The sequence below is a fragment of the Passer domesticus genome, chromosome 8, assembly GCF_036417665.1.
Source record: "Passer domesticus isolate bPasDom1 chromosome 8, bPasDom1.hap1, whole genome shotgun sequence".
Taxonomy (NCBI): Eukaryota; Metazoa; Chordata; class Aves; order Passeriformes; family Passeridae; genus Passer; species Passer domesticus.
The window spans coordinates 50,307,839-50,320,277 of NC_087481.1; the positions used below are offsets into that span (position 1 = coordinate 50,307,839).

The following is a 12,439-nucleotide window of genomic DNA, read 5'->3' on the forward strand; positions in this document are numbered from 1 at the left end:
TACCCAGAAATCCAAAATACATGTGAAAATAGACTAACAGCTAAGTTTCCGACGTCAGTACCAGCTCAGGAAAAGACTATTGTAGGAGCAATCATCATTCAATGATAGTTAAACCTTTTTTCCTTTTCTGGAGAGAAGTATGGATTTTGACATGTTGTTTTAAAATTGCACAAATCAGTTATGGAGGAAATAATCTGATTAAAAAATAAAGCAAATTCCCTGAACAAAAATACCCTCATTTCATTCATGCAGAAGAAATAGCTTCGATTTTTAAAATAAATTTTCTTCTGGCAAGGTGGGAAGGAGCAGAGAAGTTTTCAAGGCTGAGACGTGGTGCAAAGTGGTGTCATTTATGAAAAGATGTTTCAAGTGATTGGGCATTAGATTTTCAACTTTTGCCTGGAAGGAAAGGGTTGAATTCCCAAGTTTTTTGTTTCAGAACAGAGTTAAGGCTGTCCATAAAGGAGTGGGAATGCTGAGACTGGAGGAAGGTGGTTCAAGATGTTCCCTCCAGCTCTAGGTTGTGTTGCTCCAGGAAGCCCCCAAGTGCTCCGTGAGCCTCTGCTTAACCCTCACTGAAACAGGTAAACTAGTAATTATTTCCTATAAAGTTTATTAGTGTCCTTGGCACATTTCAGCAGACGCAGATTAAGACCACCTTGGCCCCAAGGAGTTTGCTGGTACACTGCCACCCTCACCGGGGCTTGGCAGGAGACTTAATACAGTAATTTCACAAAGCGCTTTGAGATCAGGGGATAAAAGCTGCTACAGAAGTGCAAAATATAATGATTAATTGCCTTTTCTTGGTGGGAAGTTGCTATCATCTCTTCACTTTCTATGGCTGGCAAACCGGAGGGAGTATTTAACTTTTAAAAAAACCAACATCTTTACAAAGTAACAAATTAAGATGCAAATCTGGAGGGGTTTTTTCCCCTCTTCTTTTTTTTTTCCCTCTCTCTCTCTTTTTCTTTTTGCTAATTGGCAGAAAATTAATGACTGTGTTTCTGACTGAGCAGATGCTCTCGTCAAAAAAGGCAGATTTGGAATTTCTCTAACCCTCCTTTTAAAAACACATCAAGAAGGCAGTAGCATGTGGCAGGTCAGAAATTAAGCGAAGGTAACTGTACAGATTGTAAAGAACACAAAGGAGGTTTTGTGTGTGCATGTGAGTAAGTGAGTGACTGAGTGGGGGGTGTTATTTTCCCCCCCATCTCTCCCTTTTGTTTTAACTTCCTTGCATTGGATTTTATGGGTTTTTTTGTTTTTTTGTTGTTGTGGCATTTTTTTTAAACCCATATTCCACCGCAGCTCACAATTAGCAGCCAGGCCTCTGGGACCTAATTAACCAATTCAATTAACAAAAAAAGCATACAAGTCACCCTGACATTTGTCAGCCATTAGGAGGGATGTCAGGCTGGTAGGTTCTACCGACACATTAATGATGATTAGCTCATTTGCAGCTCACTTTTACCCCAGGTGTCCACCTGGAGAGACTGGCACGAAACACTCTGCAGACAGGGAGAGGAGCTGGGGCTGGGGAGAGCTTTGCTGAAACTGTGGTGACCCTCAAAGGGAGTTGTGACCTTTTATTGAACGTATAATCAATAAGATTTTTGCCTCAGTTAAGAGAAGCTGCTGTCCCCTCATCTGGCTCCTGTGCTAGCTAACCTTCAGAGGAGCACTCACCCAAAGAGCCAGGAGACCAGTGCTTGCCCCAGGGGCTGAAAACCCTTGTTTTTCAGCTCCTTCAGTGGGAGAGAACTCTTTATAAACATTTTCCTTGTCGATAGCTCTGTTTGCTTGCTTACCACAGCAGGGCTCCTTCACTTGGCTGGGGCTGTTCCTTAGTTCAAGCCAAGCCCTTTGTTCTCAGGATTGATTAACTACAGTACTCTATATAATATAGGCAGATATTTATATAGACGTTGCTTCCGTTCCTGCCTCTGATCTCCCTTAATTTAACTCCATTTCCCCAGCAGCATTGATTTAATAATAAGTGGCTGATTGTTACGGAAATGAAACTGAGAGAAACACCGGCAAAGATCACTTCCAGGATGGAGAGATGTTTCACCCTTTGGGGATTTTCCTTCTTTTTTTCTCAGCACCTGAGAAAAAACTTTCCTTTCCTGCCCAGGGTTGACTCTGGGTCACCTGAGACTGCATCTGCCAGCCAGGAGAGAGCCAGATGTGGCTCCCCCTGCCCACAAGGGCTCCCTTAAGCTGGATGGAGAAAAGGTGCTGCTGAGATTTGCTCCTGAGGGGACATTCATGGGGCTGGCCAGGGTTCACGGGCAGTTCCCTCGCCCTATGGAGGCTGTGAGGGTATTTCAGGTGAGTGAAGAAGGGCACAGCTCTGGGAACACACCTCCACCATTGTGCAGGACTCGGTGACCCCATGAGTGACACAGTGGGATCCTGCCAGCACCCTCCTTCATCCCACCCAGCCCTCCTGCCTGCACCATCCTTCTCCAAACCAGGCAGCCCAGTCCCAGCTGGGTGCTCATGGTGCTGTGTAACATAAAATGAGAAAAAACTACATTCATTGGAGTCACCAGAAGTATCCCTGGGGGTTCTTGAAGCTTCCCTCTCATTCAGAGCTGTCTGACAGTGCTTTTTCCTGCAGGAGCAGAGCATATCAGTTTATTTCTCCTCGCCTCTTCCTCTTGTCCATAGCACTGCTGGCCAGCTCAAGCTACAAACTGCTATCAAGGAATAGATTTCCTCCTTGATTTTAGCATGTTGCAAGTTTCCTGCCCTCAGGGTGAACTCCTCACGTGCAAAGGCAGTGACAGCAAAGTGTGGAACCCAGGCGCACCACCTGCGAGCAGGGGAGAAAGCCCAGAGAGCAGTTCAAAGGCAATCGGGTGCTTTCCTTAATTTCAATTAAATCCTAACTGCCCCTTTGCATCACCTAATCACTGAGGGGCTGATTCAGCTCCTTCTGCAAAACAGGACATGTATCAATAGCCAGAGCCAAACACTCCTTCCTGGAAATCTGCAGTGCACAATAGTAAATACAGAGAGCCAGGACTATTCATGTGTTAACAATGCAGCGGCAGCAGCCCTTTATTGTCACACACATTGTTAAACCCACAAAGAGCAACTGGTAGGTTAAATCTATTTTAGCTGGGAAAGCTTGACAAAAATCCTTGCCACCAAGCATTTGATACTGATCACAGTGTCACATCAGGGAACAGCAAGCTCAAAAGAACAAGTCATTTTTTTTTTATTTCTGAACTTTAGAGGCAACGGCCTCTCCTCTTCGCTGGCTCCCCAGGTCTTAGTCCTCTTAGTAGGAGGTGGTCTTTTTTTTTATTTTTATTTTTCTTCCTGCCACTCAATGAGAGCAAATTCGCAGGGGTGGGGAGGGGAGGGTAAAAAAAGCAGGAAACACAGAATGCTGTATTGAGGCAACACAGGTGGATGGGAATGTGAACAGAAGCTTCCTTCTCAAGGGAAATCAAATCCAAACCTCGGGATGGCAGCAAAGGGTGTGGCTTGCGAGGCAGCAGGACCGCTGGTGGCAAACAATCACGGCGTAAATCAGCTGTCTCATACAGAGACAGCCTACCTAGAGCATCTCTCTGAAATAAACACCTTGGTATTAACACAAAAGGCTCGACTCAGGTGGGTCTGTTTGAGCTGCAAACATTACTGTAACCTGTTCATTTTTCCTAGGAGTTTTCTAAGCAATGGGACCAGGTGTTTTTTCCCCCTATAACACACTCTCATCTGAAATTATGCTAATTATCACAGGCAGTCTCCACAAAGGTCTCTTAAAAAAAAAACAAAAACAAACAAACAAACAAAAAAAAAACACAAAAAAAAGAAAAAAAAAACAAAACAAAAAAAACCCACAAAACAAAACAAAAAAACCCACAAACAAACAAAAAACCCCAAACTCTTGGGCCTGGAAAAGGACAAAGCTCCCCTGAAGAAGATGGAAAAAGATTCTTATACAGCACCGTTTGTCCCCATTGCAGGGATCACTGAATACTGCCAGGAAGGTCTGGTGTGACACGTGGACATTAGTGTCATCCAGCTGGTGGAGTCTGTCTGTTGCCTAGTGGAATATTCTTATTTAGATGATGGCAGTAAGTGACTCCTTAAAAGGGTAATTCAAAGCTTCCAAAGTAGGATCCCACACTGATTTTATAACCCATGTGTTGGTTTTATAGGGACATTGAAGATAGCTCTGTAATTGTGGGTGCCTTTCGTATTAAGGTGCTCCTCTTAAATTTTAAGTGGATTTTTAACATTTGTAGAAATAACAACTCACAGAGAGGATAAACCCCATGGCTCTCAACACAAACCATCATTTTTTATAACTCCCATGCCTCAGAGTAGCAGGGTCACTAGGGGATAAGAAATTGCATATGCTGTGTTTTCTGGGAAGAGTGGGTGTCATTGCTCCCTGAAAATCCTTCTTTGTATATATAGGTGAAGAGAGGGGTCTGGATTAAGGTCTTTGGATGCAAAAGGAACTTGGAAAATGCAGATAGACAGGATTTTGAACTACAGAGGACTTTGTGACTGGTGTGTCATGCAGGGAAGCCTGGGATTAAGGAATTTACCAGCTAAGCCAAACTTCACATTCCAGAACACTAAAAGAATTTTTCAAGGGCAGGAAAAAAAAGATCTGGTTCAAAACCAGGGCTGTATTAAACTCAGTGATCCTCATAAGCATCACCACCTCAGCTTGGGCACCCAGGTGCCTTTCAGCTACCCCAGGGACAAGAATAAACTGCAGCTGCACCTTGATCCTGCTGTCAGAGGCTGATGTGGTTCCTACACCAAGATTCTTTGTCGTACTGCCACTCTGCTGAGAACCTTATGGCTCAATTTTATGGATGAATTTTATGCCATTGAAAGTCAGCCAGGCAGTATGGAGAGGCTGTTTGCTCAGCCATAGCAGGAGTATCTGAAAACACTGACATCTTGTGACAGTTTGGAGTGAGATGACAACAGAAAAGAGCTGGAGAGCTGGCAGGGTGTCCGTGCCTCTTCAAGGACTGGAGATTTTAAGGAGGCTTTTACATTTATTGTCATTTTTCACATTCCTTCTGCACCACAGCCCATTTGGAGGTCCTGCTGCTGCCAGTGTGAGCAGGTTCACATGGCATTGAAGGTGTTTAAGCCCTGAGTTTCTGCCCACCTTGCTGCTGATTCACACTGTTACCCTTCAAACAAATGTTTGATACCTTAAATCTTGCAATAACATCTGTAGCCCCGATGTGGGGACAGTCCCACTACCACCCTGCAGCCTCTCCTGTTTCCCACAGACCCCTTCCCATCCAGTGATGACTCCCAGGACTTTGTGGGCACACCCTGCACTGCCCCCCACACACCTGTACACCACGGGAGCAGTGAAGGTGTCTGACCCCCTGCCCAAATGCTGCATGAGGAATGGCAGCAGCCCCAGGTCAATAAAACATCTTGTGCCTCACAAAACAGGTTTTATCTTCTTTAAGACCACAGTGAGGAAACATCTGGCTGATGCTGCCAGTGGTGCAGAGACGGGGCAGGGCTGTGGTGTGTGTTGCTGCATCCTTGCCCAAATTGTCATCATGGCTCCAAGGGCCAGTGGAGTGGCTGCCCTCCAAACCCAACCAGAGGGAAATGTGCTGCCAGGGAAGCCACACCAAGTCCCTGGTCTGGACCAAGCCATCAGATTCTCCAAGATTTCATCTTGTGTTCAGGTCTTTGGTTTAGACTGATTGTTGTTTGTTTATGAAAAGTAGGTATTTTTAAGCCTAGTCAGTTAAAATGGCCTTTTCTACCCAGCCAGATTTTCCTTCCCCATGGCAGAAGTCAAGTCTCAATAGACCTGGTGACTGCCAACCTCAAATGTTTAAATTCCAGAATCAGGAGATTTGCCTTAAAATTATAAGATGAAAAAGGAATTGGAGTTGCTTATTTATTTATCTCTTTGCTTAGGTCTTTTGAGGAGTGAGAATCATGTTTTCAGACTTTACTGGCAACCACTATGAAAGATTTTTTTTTTAAAAAAAGAAATGACAAGATTTTCATATATTCATATGACTCCTGGAGCTGGCAATTTAAGGAAAATTATCAGGACTCAAGATAAAACTGTGAAAGCTGGTATTGTTGTGACTCAAATTGAAAGTTATTTTGTAACTTAGCTACAGAGTAGAAAAGCAATAAAAACAATGTAATTAGAGGACATTATTCCATATGTAACAGCTATATAAATACTATTAAATGTAGGAATCTTACCTAATTAGTTCAATTCCTTTTCATTTGCAGGAATATGTTATAAGGAGTATCAAATAAATAAATGTTGACAATTATGACAAACAACATAAAAGTCTTGCTGTGAAAATTTAAAGCAAATTTGTTATAGTTTGAAAAGAAATAGCTGGTTGAGAAACCAGTCAGCGCTTTCCAACTTCTTTTATTAAAGAGAAACTAGACTGTTTTTAAATTTCTTTCTTTGAAAGATCCCGAGGTGTTACGAATAGTCTGCTAAGCAGAGTCCAGGTAAGGCTGATGAACTGCTTTAACCAGCTTCTGTTTCCAAAATTAAAGTTCTGTGGGCAGAAGAGGTCGTCAGGGTGGCTTGCTTTTTCTTTATTGAAGTCGTGTTTGGGCTTCACAGATTTTAAAGCCAGAAGGGACTATTATGATTCTCTTGCCTGACCTCCTGCATAACACAGACTGCAGAACCTCACCCAATAATTTTCGCATCAAACCCATAACTTCTGTTTGATCTAGAGCATATCTTTTACATCAAGACTGGATATCTTCTTAAAGACTTCAAAAGTGATGGGGAATCTACCAAGTTCCTAGATAAGATAGTTTGAATTTGTCTAACTTCAGCTTTCAATCACTGGATCTCATTATGCCTTTTTCTGCTAGATTAAAGACTGTTCTTCCATCAGAAACCTCTTCCCATGTAGGTACTTGAAGACCTGGAGAGGGTGATAAGAGAGGATGATATTTCTTGAATGGTTGAAGAGAATGTGTCACCTTAACAAAGATAAAAACTTATCTGTGGAAATTCTTTATTTTCCCCCCAGTTTAGTGCTGGTAAAAGGTGAAACCAGTAGTCTGCTCTGGTGAGCAAAGATTACTGCCAAGAATAAGGGCTACAGCATCAAACTCTGACTAACTCATTGTAAGGTATATTATTGTGGATTTGAAAATGTCTGTCAATTAAATTGCCCTTCCTTTTTCCAGGTAGAGACATTATTATATAGTAGGATGCAGCATCTGCCCATATGACTGGAGATCGTATTTTTAACAGGCATTTACAGTTTTAATTCACTCAGGAATGATGCATTTCACAATTTTTTTTATCCTTTGCTTTCTAAACACAAGCACAAGAATAGTGTCACCTCAGGCTACGTCTGTTTTAAAAATGTTTACTACAGTCCCAGGAAAAAGTCTATTTTTTTTGTGTGTGAATCTACATGAAGGGCTAATTTTTGCTGTAGGCTAATTGTGAAACTACATAGACTTTAAAAAAAAAACAAAAACAGCCAACCAAACAAGCAAAAAAATACCCACAAACCAAAATGCAGCACCTCCATTCCCAAACAACTCCTTTCCTGCCCATCTAAAACAGTCTTATTGTTATAAAATAGGAGACGACAAAGGAAGTACAAGAAAGAAATATTTGCATAGATGTCAGTGGCTCCTAATTCTCTCCATGAACGACCTTTTCCTCCCTCTTCAGACCACTGACAAGAGTCCCAGTGGTTATTTGGCCAAGGAGTTTACAGGAACACTGCACTGTGTATTGTTTGTCCAAGGTGGATAGTGCCATAAAGTGTATTCAGCTGGAATGCTTCACACCTTTGTGAGAAGGAACAAAGGAGATTATTAATGAACAGTGGTAAACCACATGGTCCTGGATTCGTGTTACAAACTCTGTCCTGCATCCTTTTTGACAGGACACAGCTCTCACTTCCACACACACTGCCTGACTTGAACAGAGTAACATTTCCAGGCCAGCACTGCAGCTCCCAAGCTCATATCTGGTGCCTTTCCAGGGCCATGTCTTTCCTAAGGGAATGTTTAACTGTATGTTATCAATGGCTTTAGGGTAAGGAAAAATTGGGAATTTTTTTTTTCTATTTCATTACGTAATTCTTGACAGTCCGAGGTGAAGCCAGGAGCATGGAAGGATCAAGTCCTCAAAACAGAAGACGGATATGACAACAAGAATGACTTTTTTCCAGAGAAATTATTTTATTGCATCTGAAAAAAAACCCAAACCTTTTTTTAACATCGTGTTTCACTTTTTCCATTGTGCAAACATTAGGGATAAGGATGGAAATAGCTAATGGTATTTTTGGCCCAGCTCAGTGATGTTTTGGATAAAGATAAAATTTTGGGTGTTTCAGCAGAATTGGCTTTATCAACACCATGAGGTGCTGCAGCCTCTCCTGTGGGTTTAGCCACGTGCTGGTTGGGCAGTGGAGGTCTGGCACTCAGCCAGTGTCATCCAAAAAGCTGAAAGGGCCTGAAGGAGCTGGGAGGGTTACGTGCATACAGACAGGTCTGCTTTATTAAAACAGGCAGGGCACACAGTTTACCTTTTGGAGCCAGCATCTGCCAATACAAACTGAACTTGCCAGTGTTCAGTTGGGAATTAGCCCACAGAAGCCAGTTTGAAAAGCACTGCTGGATCTGGAACAGACACGTCCCTTTTCAGCCCCAGCCTGCAGGCATGCAGCAGAAAAAAACACTGTCTTTGGTGATATCCAGGCACTCTTAAACAAGGAATGTTAAACCAACACTGGTAAATATATTTTTTAAGTAAAGGCCCTTGTAAAGGCCACTTATTATCCCAAGACATCTCATCAGCTCCCCATGGGTATGGCAACCTCTCTCTGGCTGCCTGGGCTTCCCTGCCACGCACAGAGCAGCCTGTGCTGATGAAAGCAGCTGGTCTGCAGGTGTCTGCACCAGCAGAATCCAGCAGGCTGAGTGTCTGAGTCAGGCACTGCCTGCCTGCAGCTCTTGGGCATCCTGGCTCAGCCCCATGTCCTTCCCAGTGGTGGATGGTGGCAGCAGTCCCCCTCTGTGGTCCCCAAGTCAGGTCAACCCAAACCTGCTCCACTACACTCCTGGGGGATTTACAGCTGCAGAGGTAGGTGGAGAGGCAACAATAAGCAACACAGTGGTTTAATTTGTTCTCACTGGCACCTTGAGCACTGTTAGGAAGCTGGCACCTGGGGGAATGCTCTCCAAAAAGCCTCCTCTAAAGGGCTGGACTCCTCACCATGTCCTGGTGTCCCCCTTGGAGGAACACAAAGCTGTTGCTCAGCTTGGTTTTCCTCTATATGAAATGCAGTGAGCAGAAGTAGCAACCCACTTCACAGGCATGCTGTGAGACCTCCTTAATGAATGTGCATGAAGGACCCAGGGATGATAAATGCAAAATAACAAATAAAGAAAACCACGGAGTCTCAGAGCACTGCTAAAGGAAGTCAAGCATGTGATGAAAAGAGGTTTTAATAGATCCTGACCAAACCTCCCTGTGTTGCAGGCCTATGAGCAAAATGCAGTTTGCCTCATGCCACGTGTGAGGAGACTTAGAAAGCCAATTAAAACTGTAAGTAAAGTCTGGAAATTTTAGCTCCTTTTTTTTTTCAGCATGAGATTTTTAGGCTGTCTAATCCTAGGCACATCTGAGCTGTAAAGCACCTGTGCTGTGCTGTGGTTTGGTGATCTAGTGCTGATATCCTGGGCGGTAGCATAAAATATTCACAAAGACAAATGTGAATTGAAGCTGTACAAGCTCCCTCTACCAGCTGTGTGGACCAAAATGAAAAAAAAAAAAAAAGAAAAGAAAAAAAAGGAAAAAAAGGAAAAACAAATCACCCAAAAAAACCCCACAAAAAACCAAAAAAAGCAAAAAAAACCCCAAAAACCCACCAAAAACAAATACAAAAACAAAACCCCAAAAATATCCCACCCAGTTAAAGGAAATGCAGAAAACAATCAGAAGTGCTTCCACATATGTGAGTTAGTCTATGTGTTTTAAAAGCCAAATTATCAGGGTTTTGTGAACAATGTTCTCCTGACAAATCAGGTGAATTTTATTCCTTGCTTTCAGCTACTCCAGTGAATTTTATGCAGCTCTCTAGAGAGGCTCAAGCTTACAAAAATGTCATCTTTTCTGTCTTTGTTGCGTCCCTCTCCTTGTCAAACTTCCACTTCTCCTGTCCCCAACTCTTTTAAATGGGCCTTTCCTGTTCATTTTTGTGCTTTAGTGGCTGCACATAACCAAAAGTTTTTATTCCTGTCAAATCTGAAACACCCATGAAGTTAAACTTCTTCCCATTGACAACAGAAGAGGGGCATGGATACTTGGAAATCTCCTGAAAGGAGAGATTAAACTGTCAGGATGGGTCTGTGAGAGGCTGGTACCCTGGGTGTCCATGGGTTAAGGTGTCCCTCCTTCACAATGCCTCTGAGGGATGTGCCACAATTTCCTATAACACGTAAGGTTTGGACAACACTGGAAGAACAAGTAGTAGAGAAGAGAGGGTGTGGAATTTGGGAGATTTTTCATTCATTTTTGTTCCCATAATATAGAGGACTTGAGCCCAAAGTAGAGGCTGAAGGAGCAGAAGCCTTTCCAGGTACTACTGGATGTGTCCCCTTGACAAAGGCAGGAATGGCAGGGGCTGAGACTGGTCTGTCCAAACGCACCCTTCAGGGCAGGTTTCTTTACCACTATTCTCTCCTGGCTTCTCCAGAGAACCATGGCATTAATTAATGCCACGTGGAGTGCTGGGGACACCTGCAGCAACCCTGCAGTGGCAGGAGGTGTTGGCTGCTCCAGCCCAGGGAGGACTGGAATGACTGACCCAGAAGCAAACAGCCCCAGAACCTGTTACTAATCCAGCATCCAGCTAGATCTCAAACTCTCCCCTCCTTTCTTTTTTTTTTCCTTTAAAGGGCATTTGCTGCACCAGCTACCAGAAGATCTCAATTGCATCATGTCAGCAGATCCATCCCAGCCTGGTGTTTTATTCCAGGGTAGGCTGGGCTCAGCTCTTCCGTTGAACAATTGAAGCCATGCGCGCCAAACTCGAACCAGGCTCTGCTGGAAGAGAACAATAAATATTGATGACTTCAGGCAAGTCTGGCTTTTGTGACGTTTGATGACAACTGGTATCACTTACAAAAATTACATCATAAAGAAAAAGCAATGAAATTGAATGTCATCAAGCATCGCTAAATGTCAGAAGAAATATGTTTATCCTTTGTTTTCAGATCCAAATTCAGTTTTAACATTTAAATGAAATCTAGGACCATTTGGATATTTATCAGGCACCATTACAAAAAGTCCTGGGGTATTTTTGTTTGCTAACTTGCTCATTGCCAAGGGTGGTGTGTTGTTTATGTTCCTGTTCTTTCAAGCCAATTTATGCTTAGTAGAGCATCCTCTGAATTGAAACATCCCCTTCCTCTTTACCCCACCCACTTATTTTTGTCTGTTCTCATCCTCTGGAGGATTCATGGGCTGGCAGCTTGTTGAAAACCTCAGTGTAATCAATGGCAATAGTGGGCCTGGAGTGAGATTCACAGAGGTCTGGTATTAGCAATAATCCATGGGTTTATTGAGATACTTGGGGATGTAAACACTTTGTCTCCTGTTTTTTCGTAAGCTAAATAAAATTAGGACTGTCTGGACCACTGCACCACAGCTCTGTGGTTCAAACAAAACAAACCCTCCCTCTGGACATGAACCTCAAGATCCTATATATAACCAAGGATGTTAAAATAAATGCTATTATTAAGCAACATTAGAATTTTCAGCTATTCTGAGTGCTATAATATCTATTCCTATACACATTAAAAAAACCAAAACCAACAAACAAAAAACCCCAAAACAAAACAAACAAACAAACAAAAAACCCCAACAAAAACACACAGAGAAACTTAAAATGCATGTCTTAGTATTGAGGTCCTTTTGCTGGTCAAATTCTAAAAATTCTTTCTTGTCTTTGCACGAAGTGGTAGATCACATGAGAAACCTGGCCTGGAGTTCATTACTGTTTGTCAAGTTTCACTTTTGATAATTGAAACAAATGTAAAAAAGTTACAGTTCAGGGAGGAATAAGTAGAAGAAAGTAGAAATGGCACTCAGCAAGCATCTGGGAGGGTACAAATGTCATTTCTCTTTGAAACAGCACACAACAGCATTCAGCACCTTTTACAGCAACCTACATCTCTACGGTGTCTGAAACCAGTGAGCTCTTTGAGCAGAAGAGCTTTGCCATTGCTTTCATTGTTAACAATGTCCCCTGATGTCTAATGCAGGGGGAAAAAATATGCTCAAGTTTTTTGACTCAGCCACAGTAGATGAATATTCCACCCTCCTGTAGCCCGTACACAAAGGGTGCAGCTGCCCCACACACATCTCCGAGGCAAACTGTGCACACAACTTCAGGGTCTT

The 12,439-nt window shown here is 42.9% G+C and overlaps 1 long non-coding RNA gene across 1 annotated transcript; it reads left to right on the forward strand.

Moving 5' to 3' along the window:
• The first annotated feature begins 471 nt into the window (after nucleotides 1–471).
• LOC135305888 (uncharacterized) lies at nucleotides 472–11,074 on the forward strand. Its single transcript, XR_010366877.1, has 3 exons — nucleotides 472–584; nucleotides 9,518–9,583; nucleotides 10,936–11,074. It is a non-coding gene; the product is annotated as an uncharacterized LOC135305888 (long non-coding RNA).
• The last annotated feature ends 1,365 nt before the right edge of the window (nucleotides 11,075–12,439 follow it).